At 35.6% G+C, this 21728-nt stretch overlaps 1 long non-coding RNA gene across 3 annotated transcripts in view; it reads right to left on the reverse strand.

Moving 5' to 3' along the window:
• Positions 1-9472: 9472 nt before the first annotated feature.
• The window catches only part of LOC137858277 (uncharacterized), a 57524-nt gene continuing 45268 nt past the window's right edge, over positions 9473-21728 (reverse strand). For all 3 annotated transcript variants that reach the window (XR_011097616.1, XR_011097615.1, XR_011097614.1), the window contains 3 exons: positions 10905-10971; positions 10712-10785; positions 9473-10126 (listed from right to left, as the gene is read on the reverse strand). This is a non-coding gene — a long non-coding RNA (uncharacterized lncRNA). The remainder of the gene's footprint in view (positions 10127-10711; positions 10786-10904; positions 10972-21728) is intronic.

A 21728-nucleotide genomic window follows, 5' to 3' on the forward strand; every position in this document is an offset into this window, starting at 1 on the left:
GTATAAGAGTCCAGACCAAATGATGTGGCCAGTTTGGAGATCAGCAACTAGTGACTCTGCAGATGTCCTTCACTTCATAGACAGCTTAATTTGTCTTTGAGCCCAGAGTCAAAACTTCATCTACAAGTCCTGTGTTAGGTAAAAATAAATTTAATATACTTATATGGTCAACTACTGAAATTCTCCTTTCCTTTAGCTTTGTTGGTAAAACCCTTGATTAAGTTGAACCCTGAGAAGCATCAAACCTCTGGTCCTCGTAGTACTTTGTCCAGCACTGCTCTGGATGCAGCCTACTGGGAGATTTACCAAAACAGAGCTCAGGATGGCAGAAACACCTAGGAATACAGTAGCATTTCCAGCTAACCCTGTAATCCGTACCTGTTGCATTTGTGGGTATGCATGGCTTGGATAAATAATAATTTATGCCAGACTTTTTCCTCTTGTGACTTTAGTTTTGATATCACATCATGATTCAAAGCCTGGTGCACCATAAATTTTCTCCAAATGTGTAGTAATTCCTTGGCGCAGTCTAAAGTTATGATTCATTTATACTGGAGTGACAGCATAATACCTAGGTGTCAAAATCCATTAAAACTGTTCAATGTCTTCTGTTTATTTTTAGAACCAATTGAGACTTAACTGATGGTGAAAAATATACAGTCAAGTGTGTTTACTTCACCTTTACAAAGAATCCGTTATAGTCCCAATTAATTTGCTATTCCTGTCACAACAGGTACTGGATACTTCAAAACTGTCATTACCGTTTCTCTCTTTCTTTAGCTCTTTTTTTTTCTTCTATATGACGGCTTCTGTTTATTTTTAACCCATTAGTAGGTAATGTTTTATTGTTTTGTAAAATAAGGTATTTCACACTATTTTCCATTTTAATTAAAATAAACGTGATGAATAAACACATTTCTAAACCAACTGAAATTTACTGTGCTCAGATTTCTCTCTTCCTGTCACAATCAGGTGGTTTAGTGCTGAATTTAATAACCATTCATGGGATGATACATCTTGTGCACTGGTATGATTAGCCAGATGGAAATTAAAAATATAATGCATGAGACAGTTACAAGCACCAAAATAGTTCTTAATACAAATCCAAAGCAGCTTTTTCCATGTTAATTGTTAACAGTGTATTTTTGCTTGTAGAAAATTCAGAACAGAGCTTTGTAAAAAACCAAAATGGGCTCTAAATCTGAGATCCAAGCATCAACTAAAAAGCAATCAGCAACACATAAGAGCAGCTCTCTCTTTACACAGCTGTAAACAATTCTACAGAAGAGTGTTTGTGGTTTTTGCATTTGAGAAAAGGCAAGATAAATACTCATGTGAGCATTTTTGCAGTCTTTACCCATTCTGAAATCAAATCAGTAATAAAGTGTTGGGGAAGAATAATCACAGAATAAAACTGGGGTTGAATGAAAATCCAACTATATAAACATGCATATCTTTAAAACTATACATACCTATGGTTGTGAGGAAAGGGAAGGGAGCTGTACTAATTTATCACTCACCCAGCAGCAAAGGTCAAACAGATGCAGACATCACCAGCTGCTGGGGAAGGATGGGCCCACAGCCCTTTCTGCCCCGTGCTCGCCTGGCAGCAAAGCATTTAGGCACATCACAGGCACTTTGCACATACCTCCCAGCCAGTCACCTAGTTACTGGGTTTATTTAGCTTCTGGACAAACAAAATACAGAAGTATAATTCCATACAGTACTTAATATTACTTAAAGGCATCATTGGTGACCCCCCTGCTGCCCCAGCAGCATGGATTGTCACTCATTTTTGAGGTAGGTTAGCTCATTTGAGCAAAATGAGGCATCACTTTTTTATTTTTATCTGTTATAAGGATTTTATTACAATTTGGATGATTATACTCTGTAGTCATAACTATATAAAATTAAGCATAAATAGCTTAACTGACTCACAGGAATTAGAAATGAAATAAGCCTATTAAAGTAACTCTATCCTCCTGTCATTATATTATGCTATCTACAGTATATTTTCCAGGGTCTTGAATTGTTCAGTTTTAAAAGTCTTAAGAAATAGGCTTTCACAATTTCCTTTCTACAATTGATCCCTAACCTAATAGACCTTACACTTAGGTAAATTTTTGTGATACTCAGCTTCATTCCAATTGGGTTTCCTTGATTCACCCTAAAGACCATACCAATATGCTCCCTAATTGTTGTACCTTTCCAATTTTTATGGGTTGCAGACATGCTCTCTACCCTCTGTTGCTTTTGCTCTTGGGCAGGAAGAATGTCTTCCCTTAGGGCAATGGTGGCACAGAGCTCCTGCTTCACTGCATCTTTTGCATTGTTTTGGTGGCTCAGGAGTCCTGCCTCAGGGAGAGCAGCACCTCCTGCCTCAGCTCAACTTCAGAAGCAGATTTTTTTTCTTTTTACTTTTTTGTTTTGTTTTGTTTTTGTTTTCAAGCAAAGTTTTTTGCTTTTGCCATTTGGTTGGGGCTTGTGAATGTGCTTTAGAGCTCTTTAATAACAATATCATGCCTAAAAACTGCAGCCATTACTGTTGGGCACTGCTGTCATGGTACGGAAAGAAGGAATGTGCCCCGTGATTGTGCCTGCTATTTACTAAAAACTGTTGGCAGTTATTATCCAAAAATTTCTCCCTAGTTAAAATTTTCTGACTGAAAAACTCTCTGAGTTCTTAACAGTCTCTTGAAGTATTCGCAGAGCACATTGGCATTGTGCTCTTGCCTCCTGCCTTAGTTAAAAATCAAGAAAAGCATATTTCAGCATGAAAAGAAATGGTGCAAGATCATCCACACTTAGGAGGATACCTGTGATTTATTTTATTTTATTTTTTTAAACATTTTTGTAAGAGGTCATTTTCAAACATTTTAGAGCAACTATGCTAAGTGAATAGAGGTGCTGCAGTAGGAGGAACAAGCAGTAAGAGACTACAAGGTGCTGCAGAAGCACCTTGGTCAAAACTTATTTTTTTCCTGATTCCCATACCTGTTAAATCACATCCATTTGTCCTCCCAGTTTACAGGTGGAGCTAATGCCTCTGACCTTGGCTCAAGTGACCAGTAGGTTACCCCAAGAGTCTGCATTGCCTTCGTAGACAAAAATGGAACTGTTAAAAAATAACAGTAATAAAACCCAACACAGCATCTAAATTCTGTTAATCAAAATTCAGTTGTTTGAAAAAAAAATATGTATTTTGTTGATTGTGTTTTTTTTTTATTGTTTTCAAAACCTGTACACAAACCCAACATGTAGCACAAGGAAACAAAAATACCAAACACCAGCACAGTCACTCACTGTCAGTGAGCCATACTCTGGAGATGTGTGGGGGAAACTCACAAGTCTAAGCACAGTCATGACCAGGAATGATGTGGCCTACATTCAGCTGAAGCTAATTGGTCTTAACAGTCTAGTTTCAATTCTTATCAGACAACTCTGCCTTACAACCACTTCCCTTTCATAAAGCTACTTTTGCATAAATGTAGATGTCCCATAATGATGTGTAAAAGTCTATTGAAAATCTCATCACCATGCATTAGGAATGAGAAGAACAGGGAATTTTGATACATTTTCATGAAAAGTATATTAAATATTACAAAGCCATCGATGTGGCACTAGCAGAAAACTAGGAAGATCACACAAGTACTATTTTAATAATCAGATAACTCAATCTATTTTTAGAAAAGAGAAATTGGTCTTGTTTTGAATATCAAATTATTGGACTGAAATAGGAAACTTGCAGGTGTCTGCAGCAAAACTCTAGCTGCCTACACAACAGTTTTCAAGCATATGAAATACCACAATCAAAAAGGTATCGAGATTCAAATGGACACTTCACCATATAGCTGAATTTTCAGCTGTAAAACATTAAATTGCATGATCATAATTTCTAAGATAGGTAATTAAATTTTTTCTCCACAGCTAGGTTTGTTTGCAAACATAACTAAGAGGAAAATTTAAAAACAATGTTGGAGACAGTTCACCAGCTTTCATGTCCTTCTCACTATAGACATTAACAACAGCTACTCACACACAGCTGCTTGATGCATCTGAAAATACAAGTAAATACAGAGGTGCTCCCATGCAGAAGCCCAGGGGTGTTTTGCATCTGCAAGAAGTGCTTCCATGGCTGTGAATATCCTGGTCCACAAACACCACCACTACTCTTCCTTGAATCTGCTGCAAAACAGAGCAATAGAGATGAAGTCTTTCTGGCCTGTGGTTTTAGCATTTAACTGGTGACAGATTTCATTGTTTTTGGGTGTGTTTTTTGTTTCCATTGTTGGGTGTTTTTGTTTTTTGAGGGTGTGGCAGTGATATTGCAATCTATATCTGTAGGAGACAGAGGAGATAAGATATGGGAAACCTGTACAATAAAAGCACTGGATAACATGATAAAAATCATGTGTCCACCTAGATGTACCCAGAAGTGATTATTTGGTTACATTAGCATTTTCTTTCTAAGGTACAAACCTAGTAGAAAGCTGTCTCCAGTAAGAGGTGAGCTTTTCACAATCCATTTAATTCACAGAGATTTCTCCCCTTTCTAAAGGGGAAAAATTTAATTTTTGCCAAACATACCAAAGTATCAGGGCTCAGCCCATATCACTGATTTCAGGCAAAATATGGTATTTGGCAGTGGAACATACAAATTTGAGTAAATTCCTGTAGAGATCGTATTTTCTGATTTTAATATAGTAGCCTTCAGGATCATTTCTTGTTTTCTTCAATTTGCAATGTAGCTACTATTATTTAAGTTCTAGGAAAAGACCCAACACAAGAAGAATGGCAGGGAAATACATGCACAGTGACATATTTACAGCAAATGTTCCAATTTTGTAACGAATGGGAAGGTTTTTCTAACTTTTAATGAGATCTCACTTTCTTCATTTTTTTTTTCTTCGTTTCCCTAAAGACTTGCTCCAAATTACTGCATGGCACCCTCCAGCTCTCACTGTGCAAGTCCATGAACAAGCTATGTGCTTCTTTGTGCCCACAGTTATGGTCCATCATTATTAACGCCTCTCATTGGATGAACAAGGTGCTTCATCATGAGCAGCCATCCATCAGCACTTGCCAAGCCAGCTCTCTCCTGACCTCTGCGGCAATCATGCTGCATCACGGAGGCCAACCGCCTGGTTTAGCAGCAGAGCAGGGAGCAGGAGCTCAAGATTAAGTGTGCTGCTTCAGGTTTCCATTCCCAGGAGCTGAGCGGGTTGATGTTGTATTGATTACAAAAGTTTACCAGTAAGTATCACAAACAATAGCCAGGTCAACGATCAGTGATGCCTGAATATGAATCCCCAAGGGGTGTTGGGCACTGGCTCAGGCTCTGCACTCGCAATGGTTGAGCGTGGGTTGGATAAGGCTCACAGTGAAAGGAAGAGTGAGAGCCTGCAGCTTGCAGTGACATTTAAGCAAGTTACATGTGGGAACGGAACAAGAGACAACAATGCAATTATATATTCCCTGGTTTCCCACTGCAGCAAACACTGTCATCTCTCAGTGTTTATGCGTGCAGCCGGCCCCACGTTCACTGCACTAAATAGCTTCAGGTACTAAAGGATGGAAAAAGAATACAAAATGTAGGTACTAGTAAGCATAAACCAAAGATATGACACAGCAAAAAATGTTTCCAAGCTTCTCTTTTCCTACCAACCATATGGGTTTGACATTGGGATCCAAAGTAGGAACTATTAATAAATTTGTGAGCTTGTTCTGGAAAAAAACAAAAAAACAAAACAAAACAAAACAAAAAAACAGAAAGAGACACAGACTTTCCAAAACCTGCCTAAATCTGTGGAATAAAACATTTATTTTGATGTTGTGAAATTCAGTAGTTGGGATTCAATAAAAAGCCTGTATTTAAACTATACTGTGGCTTATTTTTTTCAGAATTAAAGCCCAGACTCATTGGCCGTCCTCTGGTGTGAGAACATATCCCACAGTCATACTGAAAATCTATTTTTAAAGTTTTTATGTGCATTACTTTCAATGCGTTCCTAATTACTCATATTTAAAACTGGAAGCGATACTGAGGCTTTATTTGATACGATCATTGTTGTATTAATGAGACATTTTGGAATGGTTATTAGAATAATTTTTAAAAGTTCTCAAAAACTTGCAGTCAATTTGTTTTCCAGGCACTCCAGTTTAACAAGAAATATATAAAAAATATTTATATATTTTATAAATATATAAAATATGAAATATGGAACATTATAACCCATTTAGAGCCTAACACTTCAACCTATCCGAAATATTTCTCACAATACCATTCCTAAGCATTTCATAATTTAAATAGTAGCAAAACATAGCTATCTTCACTAATTATAAAATTCCAGAGAAAGACATGAAAAACATGTAAAAAACTATCTTCATGACAATTTCTTTCTTAAACACTATGGCATCTGTAGACATTCTCTTCTACATTAATATTACTGTATATTAGTCTCAGAAGCCTTATCAGAAGCCTTATTCTGGCTCAGGAGCCATAAGATAGGACAATCAAATATGCCTGCCATGGAAACGAAGACTTGCAACAGTTGTATTTTGCAAATAGAAAACCTACGCAAAGATTTCTTACACCTGCTCACATTTTATTATGCTCACAAAATCCCGATGAGCAAATTGATCTAACGTGGGTTGTAAATGATTAGCAATTAGCACTACATAGATCTTACCTGCTGATGTGGTGAATGCACTCCTATTCATCTGAACACCATTACACATTTGTTCGTCTCTCTTCAAATGGCAGACTCCAACATGAGTTCAAATGGGTAGCCAAAAAGCATTTTCCCCATGCCTTCCATGAAAGGCATATTTTTTCCTCTGAAACACAGATAATTACGTGACTGTTTCATCACTGCAATAACATTCTAGGAATCTACAGAAATTCCAGAATTTATCTAGAACTCTAATAGCTCTAACCCTGGGTTTTAATTGTCCCACTTAGAGATTAATTTGCTCTTAAAGTCTTTGGCCTAAATGTGTTTTAAACATTAAAAATAAATGGCAATTGGGCCTAATTGTTGCATTTAATATATTTTAACTACAATTTCCAATTCATGAAAATTCTATGTCTGTGTGTTACGGAGATTAAACTATGGGATATTTTATCCTTTGCCTGAAAATGAAGAAGTTGCACAGTCCACTGTGCAACTACACAAATAAATGAATGAAACCTGAGCAAACTGACAAGCTTGTTATACAAACAGAAATAGGAACATGTTCAAAAAGATTTTAGTACCATGGAAACCATTGACACTTACTAGATTACAGCTCATATTACTGCACATTACCCTTGATGATACTTCCACTGCTCATCAGAGAAATATTAGTGTCATTGCAAGTCTGATTATGAAAATGTATTTCATATTTTATATATCATATACTTATGTAACTGTAGATCTCAAACATCACTTTTAAGGTTGTTGGGTTTTTTTGTTTGTTTGTTTTTTATCAGAGACTGCATGTTTTCACTATATTAGTTCAATGCTGTATAAAAATAATTGAATAAGAGAAAAAAATATATGGTATTATGTTTTCTTCTATGAGTATTCTGGGAATTGTTATAAAAGGTACAAGTTAGGTGAGTGAAATACAACAGAAAATGCATAATGTCTTGCTGATTTTTTTTAATTGATGTTAAAAGATAAAGGTATGTACAAAGATGTAGGGTACAAACATTAATAGTACATAGTACTTGAAACATATTTTCTGAGATAATATAAAGATTTGGTTACAAGCTTGCTAGTTAGTTATATTATTTGACATTTGGGACTAGATCAAGTCTTACCGTTCTGATTAAATACTATTTTTATCTGCCCTACAGAAGTACTTGTACTGAAGTATTTGCAGTGCTTTCAGATGAAAAGTGGTTGTTGCGTAAATATGGTAACAAGAAAACAAAGCAAAATGTGAAAATAACTGTTAGGCTTTAGACAACAAAAACGCGGATGCCACAACATGCAGTCTATCTCATCTATATCCTTGCAATTAACATGAAACAGTTATGAGATAAGTATCACTTCATAATTAGCAGAACACTTTTTCAAGTCTGTTGGTAAAAGCGTTTAATAAGCACATTATAACCCATGGGTTTCCATTAAGATAGTACACAGCACTTGTAGTTATTCATAATGCAAATCTGCAGCTATGGGGGTTAACAGCCTGGGAAAATCTCAGAGAAACATTATTTTATTTATTTATTTTTTTAAGTTCCACTGTCTGTGGAGTTTTCTTCACAAATAACTCAGTCAAACTTGTGCTGCTGCAGCAACAGTGAAGGACTGTACCTATAAAACTCTATTCTTAGGCAGCCTTTCCTCATACCTAAGACAGTGGAAGTTTTAGGAAGCTCTTGCTTGGCTTTTGCTAGCCAATACTGTGCAACCACATCTCCACTGCTGACTGAGGGCAGGAGGATGCTGAACATGGAAGTGTTATTTTCTCATCATTCTTTCTAATCATAGGTAACAACAGCAAAACTCAATCCTCTAAGCTGAGTGTTTACTATTACTTGACAAAAGTAATTAGAACAAATGAAAGGGAAGAAAGAATTTGTGTCTGGTTGCAGCAATTTACTAGCTTTGGCCTGGACTGCATGTGACAGGACCAATGCAGTGCTTGGTGCCACTGGACCAAGCAGTGTGTAAAAGCCGTTTGAGGGGAAAAAAATAATGACTAAAAAAAATTCTTCATTTTAACCACTCACAAATAACACAAAGTTTCTTTGTCATAGTTTATCACAGTAAACCTGCATTAATACTTTCTAATCCTAGTGACCTCATCCTGCCAGAATGCACTGGCCCCTAATCCTTACTGTAATGTTTTCTCATTAGCTGCTCAGCTTTGGCCACAATGGCTGTAGCAACTAAGCACTGCCTCAGGCACCACTGGAATTAATTACTGGGAGAAACACCGCTGTTTTGAATTGTCATCTTGAATTTATCACTTGCCACTTAATGTAACTCATGTGACCTAATGCCTCCTCCGTGTCACCAGGGCTTTGGCACCACCTCCAGTGGGTGATGGTGGGGCATCGAGCATCACTCCCCAACCCACCTGGCACACAGCTGCTCCAGGCCTGCTTCAAATCCTACCCTGGAGGCAGAGCCAGCTAACGATGCCCCCAGCAAATTGCAGATTACCCACACATCACCCTGCATCTAAACCCAAGGAGGATGCAGAGCTGGACCTGGTCCACCTGACAGCCACTGCTTGAGATGATAATCTTTCATTTTGCTGGACAGAGCGACACTAACCATTTGTTTCATTCATGTTCTGTTTTTAAAAATAATGAAACTGGCTGTTCACATACGGATGAATAAGTGGTTCCAAGGGACCTTGCAGAGTTAGGCCTGTGGCATCTTCTTATAAATTGTGAAGAAATTGCTCATTAAATTATTCTCAAAACAGAATATACATCAGTAATATAATACATATATAAACTTCCTCTGCTTCCTTCCACCTACATATATTTTCCATTTATTTTAGGATGAAGGATGTTTCCATTGCTTTTTTCTTTAAATTACATAATAAATGCTTTCTTTTTCTTAAGAAAAAAAAAATATTCAGTGTAAAATACAAGTTATACTATGCACGTGCTCTCAGCCCCAAGTCCAAGGTTTATCTGTGAAGAGCTTATAATTGCAGTAGACTCATTTGACATTTTTCCGACACAAAAAGAATAGCCACGATGCCCACACTTCTGCTGGAAGTTTAACATTTTTAAGTTCTATTGAAGAGCTTAACTCCTTAAGAGATGCAATTTTACTATTGTTGAAAACAGGAATGACTCAGTATAACAAGCCAAAAACACCCTACAGATAAAAAGATAAATATAACAATCCTGCCTTTTAGTAGCCTTTTAACAATGACAATTCTGAACAAGTTTCTTAGACAAAAAGATTTCCTCTTGCTACCACACTGTATACTCAGCACAGTAAACTTAGAGAGATGTATAATGCAATATAAACATTAATAGTTTCACAATTGTGTTTTAGAAAGACTATTTATAGAGAAAATACAAAATGCCTCCCAAAAGTACACTTAGACGTAAGCCACCATAATCTTCTTGCTCATGCAGCAGGAAATCTAATACACCAGCTCAATAAACCTGTAGGAAACAAAGGTTTTATGTAGCATTAAGAGTCACAATATTAAAATACCACATATTACATTCAACTGCTCTTACAACACTCATTTTAAGAGCCAAGAAAATTAAGTGCCAGATTGAGAGTAATAATATCATAACATGCAGAAAGAGACTGGAGAAGTACAAAAATATGTGAAGCCCTCACAGTATCTTTGTTGCTTGGGTCAATTCCAGACACTGGATGGTATTGATGTTTTGGGTCATCAACAGAAAATACTGCCCCAGCACAGCAGTATTCTCCAGAATGTACTGCGAAATGCAAATTCTCATCAGCTGGCTCAATGAGATTATTGCAAAATGTATACTTCATTGTTCTTAATAAAAAAGGTGAAGTAATCATTATCATTGATATGCCAGTCAAAATCCAGGTTTGAGCATAAGTGCATTAGTGAGAAAATATACATGCATGCTTTTGAGAATATATTAAAATGAGGTAAAGATCTGACTTCCGTGCAGAATGACCTAGGCAACTGATAAAAACATTCATGACATTCGCTACATTTTTTTTTTTTTATATTATTGCCCATGTTATTTATATCATCTTACCTGGGAACTACTCCCCAAATCATTACCAGAAGTCCAGCTTTATAGGCTCCACCCCCAGAATCAAGGCTCTAGGACTGAAGATAAAAACAGAAACTGGGAATCCCAAAGTATCCCATTTCCCAAATCCCAAGCCCTTATTCCCCTTCTAGCTAGCAGTGAAAGATGCAATTAATTTTTTTTTTTTTTTTGATACCTCAAAAATTGGTGTGGCTTTTGCATTTCTTTTCAGGTTCATGACTTGATATTTAGGAGGGGTAGAACTGCAAAAAAAAAAAAAAAATGTTGGGTGGAAAAGGAAGGAAGGAATATTTTCCAGCCAGAGACATTTTGCAGATGTTTGCTTTGAACAGAGCTTCGGAATGTTTTGGTGAAATGGATTAATAAATGAAGCACAAGTGCAGTGATCAAGATGCATAGCAAATAGCGAACATTTTTATTGTATAATTCATACTCGTGTATGTTGCCTATATAGTTATCTAATCATAACAACTTTATCCATACAACTAAGTGAAAAACAACATTATTTTTAACTGTTCATAGGAAGGCTACAAACCCCCTTAGAGAATGAAATAAACTTTTTTTTTTAAACATAGCATATCCAATTGTAATTATAAATACAATTTAAATAAACACAGTGAAAATGTGCTGATCCAATCAGAATTCTTGAGTTAGCATTAAGCTTTGAATAATAGACTGAAAAAAAAAAAAGTAAGGTGCAAGTATTTTGTGCTTCTATCATACATCTGAAAAAAATGATCTTAACCATGAATTTGTGGAACCTAAGTGTTTATTTCATGCTATTATTTCATTTTCAAAAATCCATATTTTAAACTGGAGGAAAAACCAGCTGGCATATAAAAAAAATCCTTGCAAGAGGAAAACATATCTAAAAGCAAATTGTGTGTATTTGTTATTGAGAGACTAAGTTTATGCAAGCAATTGTCATGCAAGCAGAGTTGTAAGTAATAATGTGGCCTTTAATGACGGAATGATGGACCTGCCAAACACTAGCTCCTGCCATACACTGCTTGTATTTCCCTGCACAAAGATGCCCATCTGGGAGTTATTAACATATCCTCGTCAATTCAGAACCTACTTTAACATAATCCATATTTGTTGGAGGAAGTCCAACATCAGCTAGAGAACAGCACTCACGTGATCCAATGACACATTTCAAGCAGCACACATAAAGCATGCTTGGGCAGCTAAGCAATTCAGAAATGCAAATAACAAAAGCATTTTTCTTACTAGATAAAAAGGACAAATCCCTTTTGGCATAACATCTTATATACTCTTAGTACTGTATGAAAACAACAGAGAGAGGAAAAGGAAAAAAGCATTACTTTTCTGGAGGTGCTTTTCTTTTTATTCCAAGCATGCTGATACACTCGGTCTCTCATGAAAGCTGATGTTTCCAAGACCCAACGAATGCTTAGTTGCATGGGGGTAGTGGGAGAGAATACACATTCTCTTAAATCAGCAATATCACATTTGCTTGTAAGGTACTTAGAAAAGTGAGCATTGTTTTTTCAACAGAGCCTGACCTCTGCATCAAGAAAACCTCTCATTAGAAAATTGCTTTGTCCCACAGCATAGTCTACTTTTGGAAGCTCATGTTTTCATTTTTCATTACAATTTTTATTTTGTTAAATGCAGGCTCCATTGAGAACCACATTCATATTGGGCTAGATAGTTTTATACTTTCTTTGCTTAATATACAATGAGAATTTGTTGAAATCAGATTTACTCAGATTTCACATAGTATTGCTATTATTACTTCAAGTGCCACCAATACAGAACAAATTTTGTTAAACTTATCAAATACAAGAACACCCTGACCAAAGAATTCTACGTAGGCTACACTAATACAGCCTTCAGAACATTTACATGAATGAGTCCTCTTCTGCTTGGAGGTTGGCATAAGGTTATAAGAATTAAAAGAAAAAAGAATGTGAATACAAAACTTGTCTTTTGACTTACTTTCTATTATTTTCTAATTAAGAAGCATTTATTAATACTTTGCTTATTAGTGTTTTTAACTCTTTCAATGATTATAACAGACAAATTAAGAAACAGATTTCCATTTGAAGAGAAAGAAATCGAATGATGTTGCTGCTGTTGTTTTTGTTTTGTTTTTAACCAGCATTAAATTATATGACATATACATGGTTTTCCTATATATAGGTTTCCGTATATAGGTTTTCCTATGTCAGATATGACATAGGAAAAGAAATTGAGTGCTTTTTCTTAATAGGAGTAGTTAAGTGATTTCTAGAACAAAATTTGCATAAGCAATATGACACTTTTTTTTTTTTTTTTTTGCATAATATCTGACTGACCATTGGAAATTTATTGACTGCCTTACAGCTGTGAGGGACAGAAGGATTTGAAAATCAACATCAACAATGTTGTTGACATCAACATTCTCTGCTATATTATAAGGTATTTCTTATTTTATTTATATGACAATTATATACAATATATTCTCGACCTTTCTATAATAAGAAAACAAATATGAAACTCCTGTATCATACCCCTATCACTAATTAACAGATCAAGAAGCTTTCTACAGTTCCATTATTCTTGAACTATATGTATATATTACAAACCTGTACAAATTTTCCTTTGACACATCCATTACTTCAAAAAGTACACTCCTCTAAAATGGCTCAGCAGCCCCTGTGTTCCCAGAGGGATGAAACAAACAAACAAAAAACCAACAACACTGTACCAAGCACTCCTGGCTTTTAGCTAGAGTACTGCTATTTACAGGAACTCCCCAACGAGCTTGGAGAACAACCTGTAACCCACAAATCCATAGCTGAATATAAAGAAAAATTGTCCTGTGTTCTCCTGAAGGATATCATATCACATGAAGGAGGAAAACTTTCTCCAAGTAGTCTGACATATGACTGTACCCTAAAGGCTTTAACACATGTACAACGTTAGCCTATATTTGGGTTCTCAAGTGAAATCTAATCATCATGATCAGATTCACCAAGAGGCATGATAAAGTCCTCATGGACTTCATCATGGGAGCAGAAGTAGCCTCTGCTTTCTCCATCATGCAATGCCAAAACAAGTAGTCAAAGTACCACCAGGGGATGTGGTTAAGTATATCTGCTTGCTCTGATTTACAAATTAAACTTCTATAAATAATAAAAGGGAAAATAATGCAAAGATACCAAATAAAGAATGAAGTGGGCTGTTTGTTTGTTTGCTTTTATTTCTTGCATTAACCTTCAGGTTAATAATTGGAGTCACAAGTAATCACAAAAGTAATCACAAGTAATTGGAAGCTGTTAGCCCTAAACAGACTGTCATGCTTCAACTTCCCACAAAATTCAGCACAATTGCAAGGAAACTTAGACAATGAGAATTCAGTATCACTTTTTAAACATAAAATAACAGGAACACCTGTAATTTTGTCTTTTTTTTTTTTTTTTTATGTACAAATTAAAACAGGGAACATGCTATTCTTTCCTTTGAAGAAAGAAAGACAAGCATGTAACACACCAATGAAAACAGTAAGGGAACTAAATATGCAAAGATTTATTAATTTGTGCAGGTTAGTCCTGCAAGAAAGAGGAAAGGCTACAGAAGAATAGGACCGAAGATTTGAATCAATATAGAACACATTATTGCAAACATTTACTTTCAATTGCAGCATAAACCCAAATGAGTTAAAAATTGTTTCTTAATCCTTGGTCAGAAACATGAAATTTCCTACTACAAATTAAACCAATATTTGCAGAGTCTCACACTTTAAGCATGTGCTGAATCCTCAGTGCAGAAAAAAAAAAAAAAAATCTCCACACCTAAAATGGTTTTGAACACTTTAAATTTTCAAATGAGAATTTTCTGAAATTTGAACTTCTGTTTTCAAGGCTATACTGTTACTTCTGTAGTTTTGCTACATTATCAGCAAAAATCCCTGAAACTTCAAAGCAGATGAAGTATTGTGAGAGTGCCAGCACTCATGGAGGGCTTGGCACAACACTTTGATGTACAGGATTGCAAGATGTTGACAGCTGAAGACTAACCCCCTTTTTAACCCTCAGTTCAATGGAACATGATATTTACTGACTTCAAGTTCTGATTGGATGAAAACCCAGAAAACTCTTTTCCTCCTTTTTCGTCCAGGTTTACTTGATGTTGTGATCTCTGATGTTCAGACTAATATTGTTTATGACCTTTAAAGACCTTCAGGGAGATGTTGTTTTCCCATCACCCAGCCACTATGGATGGATTCCAACATATGCCTGTGAGCTACAAAAGGGTAGTGTAAACATCTCCCCCATTAAATTTCAGTTTAACATTAGGACTGCTATCCAAAGATCATACTTAAAGATAGCTGAAGTGTTACTATATTCCTTTGCGTAGCTCAGTCATGACCCTAATTAATGTGTCTAGGTTAGACATGTAGTTCTTTAAGTAATGGGTGGTTTTGTTTGGACAATTAGGCAGAGTTGACAAGGAAATTTTCCATCAAACTGGGTCATAAAAAGTACATTATTCAGCATTATTATGAGTAAAACACCATTTATTACCTGAACTTTACAATACACCATTATCAATCTTTACCTGTCATTAAGGTATGTTAACATGAGATCAAAGAGGCAAACCCAACTTAAACAAACAGAGGTGCAGAGAAAGCTTTTAGGCTTGCTTATTTAAATTGAAACAAGTGTAGTTGAGTCCATTAATTAGTTAGAATTTCCTTTCAACTAAAGATGCAAATCAACTAATCACTAAAATCTCAGAGCATTTCTTATTCACAAGTCACAGCTGTGCTCTTTCTGAGAGAAAAGTAGCTAAATTCATCCACAGAAATACAAAAAAATACCATTGGGCTGTCTTCTGGATGAAAGTTTAGATAGACTCTCTTTTCAGCTGTTACCTAAAATATTATTTACTCATTAAAAAAAAATGTGAACAGAGGTCTCTTGGAGGTTTTGTTTCAAGGGGTCCATTTCTTAAAAAAAAAAAAAAAAAAAAAAAAAAAAAAACACTGCTGATGCAGCAGATTATTGTAGATTCAGAAGTATCTTAGTAAACTATTTTCATTGTAGTAGCCTGTGTTGGAGTACAACTGCTCTAGTCATGGAGCAGGACGCCTATATCCTGAGCACCATGTACACTCTCTCAAATACAGATCTAGGTCTTTCACCTTACTCTGTGCCACTTAACCAAACAGCCATGTTGCAAATCAGGTAATGATCCTGATTTGCAACAGGGTTGAAGAACAACCCTGTTGTAACCTTGAACATTACTGTAATGTGAACAATGTGATAATATTTTTTTGGAGACTCCACAATGGAATGTGGAATATGGACTGTTGGGAAAGTTTTTGACCCAAAATAAAAGATTTTAGATGTGTGAGCACATTTTGCTTTTTCCAGCTACACTGTTTGACAATCTAGCTACAGATTGCAATTCTATTACATCTGCACAATTCAATGGATATTTCAGAGAACCAAGAAGGGCAAAATTAGAAATCAAGTCAATGAAACTTGAGCCAAATCTTTCTGAAATTTCCAAATGATATGGATTCTTTATTTTTCAGTATAATCAGAATATCTATTCTTTTCCAGATAATATTATGCATGTTGTAGACACATTTATTTATCCCCACTTTCAAAGGAACATTTCCCTCAAAGAGAAGTACCATATCAAATGTGTACATAACATCCTCTCATTTCATCTCTTGACCAAAACCTCTATATTATTACACTCCTGAGCATTTTTTCCAGCACAGATTCAGGTCAGTCTGTAGTCTAAAAGTTTATAAACATGGCTTCATTTTGTATCGTACACATATGCAATGCATAACAATTGGTAGGAGGCTGGAGTTAGGAGTGGGTAGCAGTCTTCAAGGTTTCAAAAAAATAACTACCACTTTTTGCTTTTATTAGGAGGTAAAGCATCACTCAGGATTGCTCCCTTATCAGAGATCTTTTAAGATTCTGCTTAAAGTTATTGGAAGCAAACTAGATCATTTTGCTAGATATCTTTCTACTACTCCTCTCTTGTTAAGCTTATTTCAACATTCACTAAGCTCATTAAGCAATTTTACACAATGTAACCATCATCTCCAAACAAATACCTCCTGACCTTAACCCTGACCATATGGGTAAGAGGGGAGAAAGAACTACTCTCAATGTATATTTGCATTTTTTTGCATATCTACAGACACTAACACTGACCCATTGGGTAAGAGGGAAAAACAACCACTTTCAATGTATACTTGCACACTTCACATATCTGATCCCAGTACAAAAGAGGTGGGTTTTTTTTGTTTGTTTTTGTGTTGTTGTTGTGTTTTTTTTTGTTTGTTTTTTTTCCCTCATTATTTGTTTTACAAATACATGACCATTAAGGATTAGTTTAGAGTCACCACAGAGATTTCACTTAACACTATTCAAGGCCTTTCATCTTCTCTTCTGAACCATATGAGCCATTTGTAAGACATAAACGAGAGCTTCGAATGCTAATACCTACACATCACCAACTAGAAGTAAAACACTTCCTGTGCACCTAGCTGAATGGTCCCATTCCTGTGATATACACACTTCCACTGGAGACATCAAGACACAAAGAAAGAAGACTACACAAAAAAAAAACTCAGAATGGGAAGTTGACACTCCACTACATTTGCTCTAACTATCCCTAAGAAAAGGTGTCATGTTAACATTAGTTGGCTATTCAGATTATTAAAGAAAAATGGATGGAAATTCTATGTGTATGACGACATTTGACAACTTGGTACTTAATGTGACATGAAAACAACAAATTTAGAAAGAACATTACATAATTCTAACGATTAGTATATAAAAATGATCAAAATACCTACAAACCCAGGTGTGCCTTGTATACTAAAAAAGCAAGGATCAGTCTTTGTTAATAATTATCTGGTGTATTTTGAAATACAAAACCTATATATTCACATTTGAATCATTCACCAGCTACTGAATTAAAGCTTCCTGTGAAGTCCTATACAATATCAATTTACTCCATACATGCAGTTAATAGTGCACAACCAAGGACAGAAATGAGATAGAGCACTATATAACACCAAATCTTTAGAAAGAACTTACTTCAGCAGAATATATTTATTCCAGAAATATCTAAAATCTATTTTAGCAGAAGAATGAGGTTAAAAATTCTTTTGTGAGGTATGCTTGTGGATCTTTAGCAACCTCAGCGGTCAGGACCTCTGTATTATATCATCTGATAGACAGATTAGACAGTCCCAACATGTATCGTAGCGTACCTCGTTCCAAAGGTTTAAAGCTGTACTATAAATATGCAGTACACAAAATAATGTGAAGTCATTCTGATTTATTAGAAATACATTACAACTATCTTCATGTTTTCTCTAACTCAAAAGTAACTGGAAGCTTTCTGTCATGTTCTTCTATGCTGAACAAACTAATTTCTTCTTCCAAGGTCATCAAGGCTGCCATAGGATTTTTTTTTTTCCACTAAAATGCTAGCTTCTCCTTAAGACTTGTTTACTACTTTATCAAAGTTTAAAGTTTACTACTTAACCAAAGCATGCTGAAAACAGTTACATTGTACAATCAAGACCTCCCCATTTCCTCCAAATATCCCCATCAAGCAAATAAAGGAACCAATCTGACTTGCCAAAAGGAAAACAACTGTAAAAGCTTTAAGCTCAATATACACGTGTATATTATATATACATATACATATATAATATATATATATTGAAGTACAATAGGTCTTTAAACAAGTAGCATTTCTCACTTTACATGAGAAATGCTCTGATTATGATCTTCAGAAACAGTAGTTACATAATTATTTGCTTCTTCTTAGTCTTCCCCGTTATTTGCCAGAGAGGTAACATTTTTACTAAGAAATCTACACTGTTAGAAATATTGTTTTGGTTTCTTAGACACAAATCCAAGAGGGAGCTTGTCGAGCAGTGCTCCTCAGTTGGTGAGTGAACAGATTTATTTCCAGGACAGTCATAACTGAATAAACAATATTTCCTGACTGTTACAATGGGATAAAGTAACTGTTCAGCTGGAATGACAGTCTTAATTAACTGCTTTTACTCTTCCCAATAACGTCTTTGATAGGGGACTGTCACACATCCCTCTGCAGATTTTACCATTTTCATAGAAGAGCACAAGTTTCCCTTTTATAATCATCTGCTATGAAAACCTAAAATGGACCGTGCTGCAAACTTATAATGCCAAGGCACTCCAAGAAGCAAAAATGTATTTTTGCACTGCAGTAGCTTCCTTCCATGCCAAACCATGCTGAATATGGCTGGGACAGTCAGGATTCTCTCAGAGCCTACCACTGAGGATCACTCCCTCAAATGTTTCAAAGCATTAATTTTCAAGGATCCTGGCATCCCTTCCTTGTACTCAGTAACTCAGCATGACCACATCATCTTTGTGCATGAGTCACAAGCAGAATTAGCTGTGTCAGTTGACCTTGACAGGTGCTTGTTGAGCCCTTCCCTGAAAGTCTCCGATAACAGAAACTCTCCTCCATGTGGAGGTCTCCTCAGGACATTGCAATGTTTACTAAGTGATTTTGACAAATGCTTCTCATTACATTTATGGCCTGTATTCTGCTAGTTTCAACTTTTAATTTACTATTTGCCTTCCTCCTTTGCAGGTTCAGTCACATGCTATTCTTTCATGTGCTGACAGTGTGCTCAAGTTGAGAACCAGAAGCACAACAAAAGTGATGGCAAATAATAAAGTTTATTGTAAATACTTTTGGAGGAAAAAAATCCCACTGAAATTAGAGTATTTGATGAATAGCAACCAACTCTAAAAATACTTACAAGCAAAAAACCAGACTTTTCTCATATTCTCATATGAGAAAATATTTTTAAAAAATGCATTCAAATAATTTGACAATAACTCTTTGTAGATGATTAAGATCATACCTTAATAGAAGACAGTGTAGAATTTAATCAGTAGTATTGAACGGTTTTAAATAATTATAGTATTTAATAATTTCATTTTAAAAAATACGGTTTTGTTGAGCACACATCTTAAACATTCTATAATTATTGGACTGACACTTGCATTTGATTTTTATGACTAAGCTATTTAGTCAATTACTTTGCATTCCTTTTCCTTCCTTTTACCATCTTTGTCATTGAACACAAGTTTTTATCCTTTTGGAATAAAGAATCTTCTTCTGTGATGCTCTACAATAAGAAGCAGACCTTGTTTCCTAATAAAAAATATCATGGACTATGACAAGGAAATGGTCCGAAATTTAGTTTCATAAGATAAATAAGGAGGAATATATAAGCAAAGAATGGAATGTACCCCAAATTTTTTTGAAATGTAAATAAAGCTGGGGCAGCCTGAAGCCTTCACAATGCAAAGAACACCAGTTGCAAGGCCAAGGACTCCAGAAGTCAGCAAGAAACAAAAGAGGTAGAAAAAATGCATAAGAGAAAATATTAATGGATGTTGTTCTTTTCTGGTTAGCTCTATTTTTATTTTCTTTTCATACTGTCAATGTATCCCACTCACACTTCAATAAGTGTTCTAAGAAAGCAGAACCTAAGAGCCATCAGGACAGCCACTGTACAACAGAGATGTTCCTGCTTTGCAGAGACACACAAAGCAGTCTCTCTGATTCCACATTTAGAAATGGTTTTGCTGAAAACTCTTGAAAACAGGACTTTTTTTTTTCCCCAGTAGTTACATTGTTTTGCTCAACCTGATCTATTGCATTCCATTATATCTACAAGATTTTACCTTTTACAGCTCATTTTTAATTGCATATCATTGCTAACTTTTGTGTAAAGAGACAGGGCTCTGCCATTCTTACTAATTATCCAAATCACCAGTCCTTGTTTGCATGTGTGTGGCCTTGCCTAAAGCTTTTAACCACAAGTTGTGTCACTAAATCAAAGTAGTCTCTGCTGTAGTGACAAACTATGTGCAAAAGATTACAGAACATTCCTTTAAGGTAATTGGAAGTATTCTTTCTAGGATTACAGTACTCAAATGCAAATAATAATTTGGTAGAGGAGTGAGAGACAGGGATTCTGGAAGGTTATAATGTGCAGTGAATTAATGCACTGCTGTCCCATTGAACCGCAGCCACAACAACACTGCAGCCCTAACTGACTTGGGCAATCTCAGACACCTTTAGTAACAAAAATAATCTGCAACAGTGAGATCGACACCTTCACTCTTGCCTCAGGGTAGCTCCGGATAAATTGTGTGTGAGGAACGCCCTGGAAAATGTTCTTAGTCCTATTTATACAGACCAATGCCGGCTGCTTTTCTCTTACCATGTTCCATCTTATTCTGACTTTTTTTTTTGTGTGTGTGTTAACTAATAATATTGAATTTACTAAATGAAGTAGAAAGATCCAAAATTAAGAAAAAATTAATTACTTTCTCATTATTAAGCCAAAGCTGTAACATGTATTGCCATCTGTGCACATATGCAGATATCCTGCTCATAGCATCATGGTAATATCTTTTTTTTTTTTCTTCCTGAAGGGATACATCTAGCCTTATCCCTTACTTATACATCCATTGCCTTCTTTCATCCTTTATTTTCTGTCTTAAGTCCATCAAAATAAGAAGTCAAGGATGATCTGTACATGTCCAAAACTTCCCTTTCACCTTCATAATTGCAATCATATTTGAAGCATATTTTTATTCTTTTAATTTTTCAGCTTTTCTTCTTGTCTTTTTGTAAGCAAAAAGAAAACCTTTCAGAACATTTTATGACAGCACAAGAGACAGAAAAGGGAAGAGAAAGATTCTCCCATAAGAATTATGGAGCTCATGAGACAATAAGCTGATATGTAAGGGATTACTTATACCCATCTCTAACACTCCTTCTTCCACTTCTCATGAATCAATAACTGGAGTGGGACTAAATGGTGGCTTCTCCTCTTCCCTATCTCTGGTCTCTTAAACCTTTAATACAAAATGGGCCTTCTGTAACAGGGCAGGCAGAGAAAGGCAGAGGCCCATTCAGAAAAGGCACTTGG

This window comes from Anas acuta, chromosome 6 (genome assembly GCF_963932015.1).
Source record: "Anas acuta chromosome 6, bAnaAcu1.1, whole genome shotgun sequence".
Classification (NCBI taxonomy): domain Eukaryota; kingdom Metazoa; phylum Chordata; class Aves; order Anseriformes; family Anatidae; genus Anas; species Anas acuta.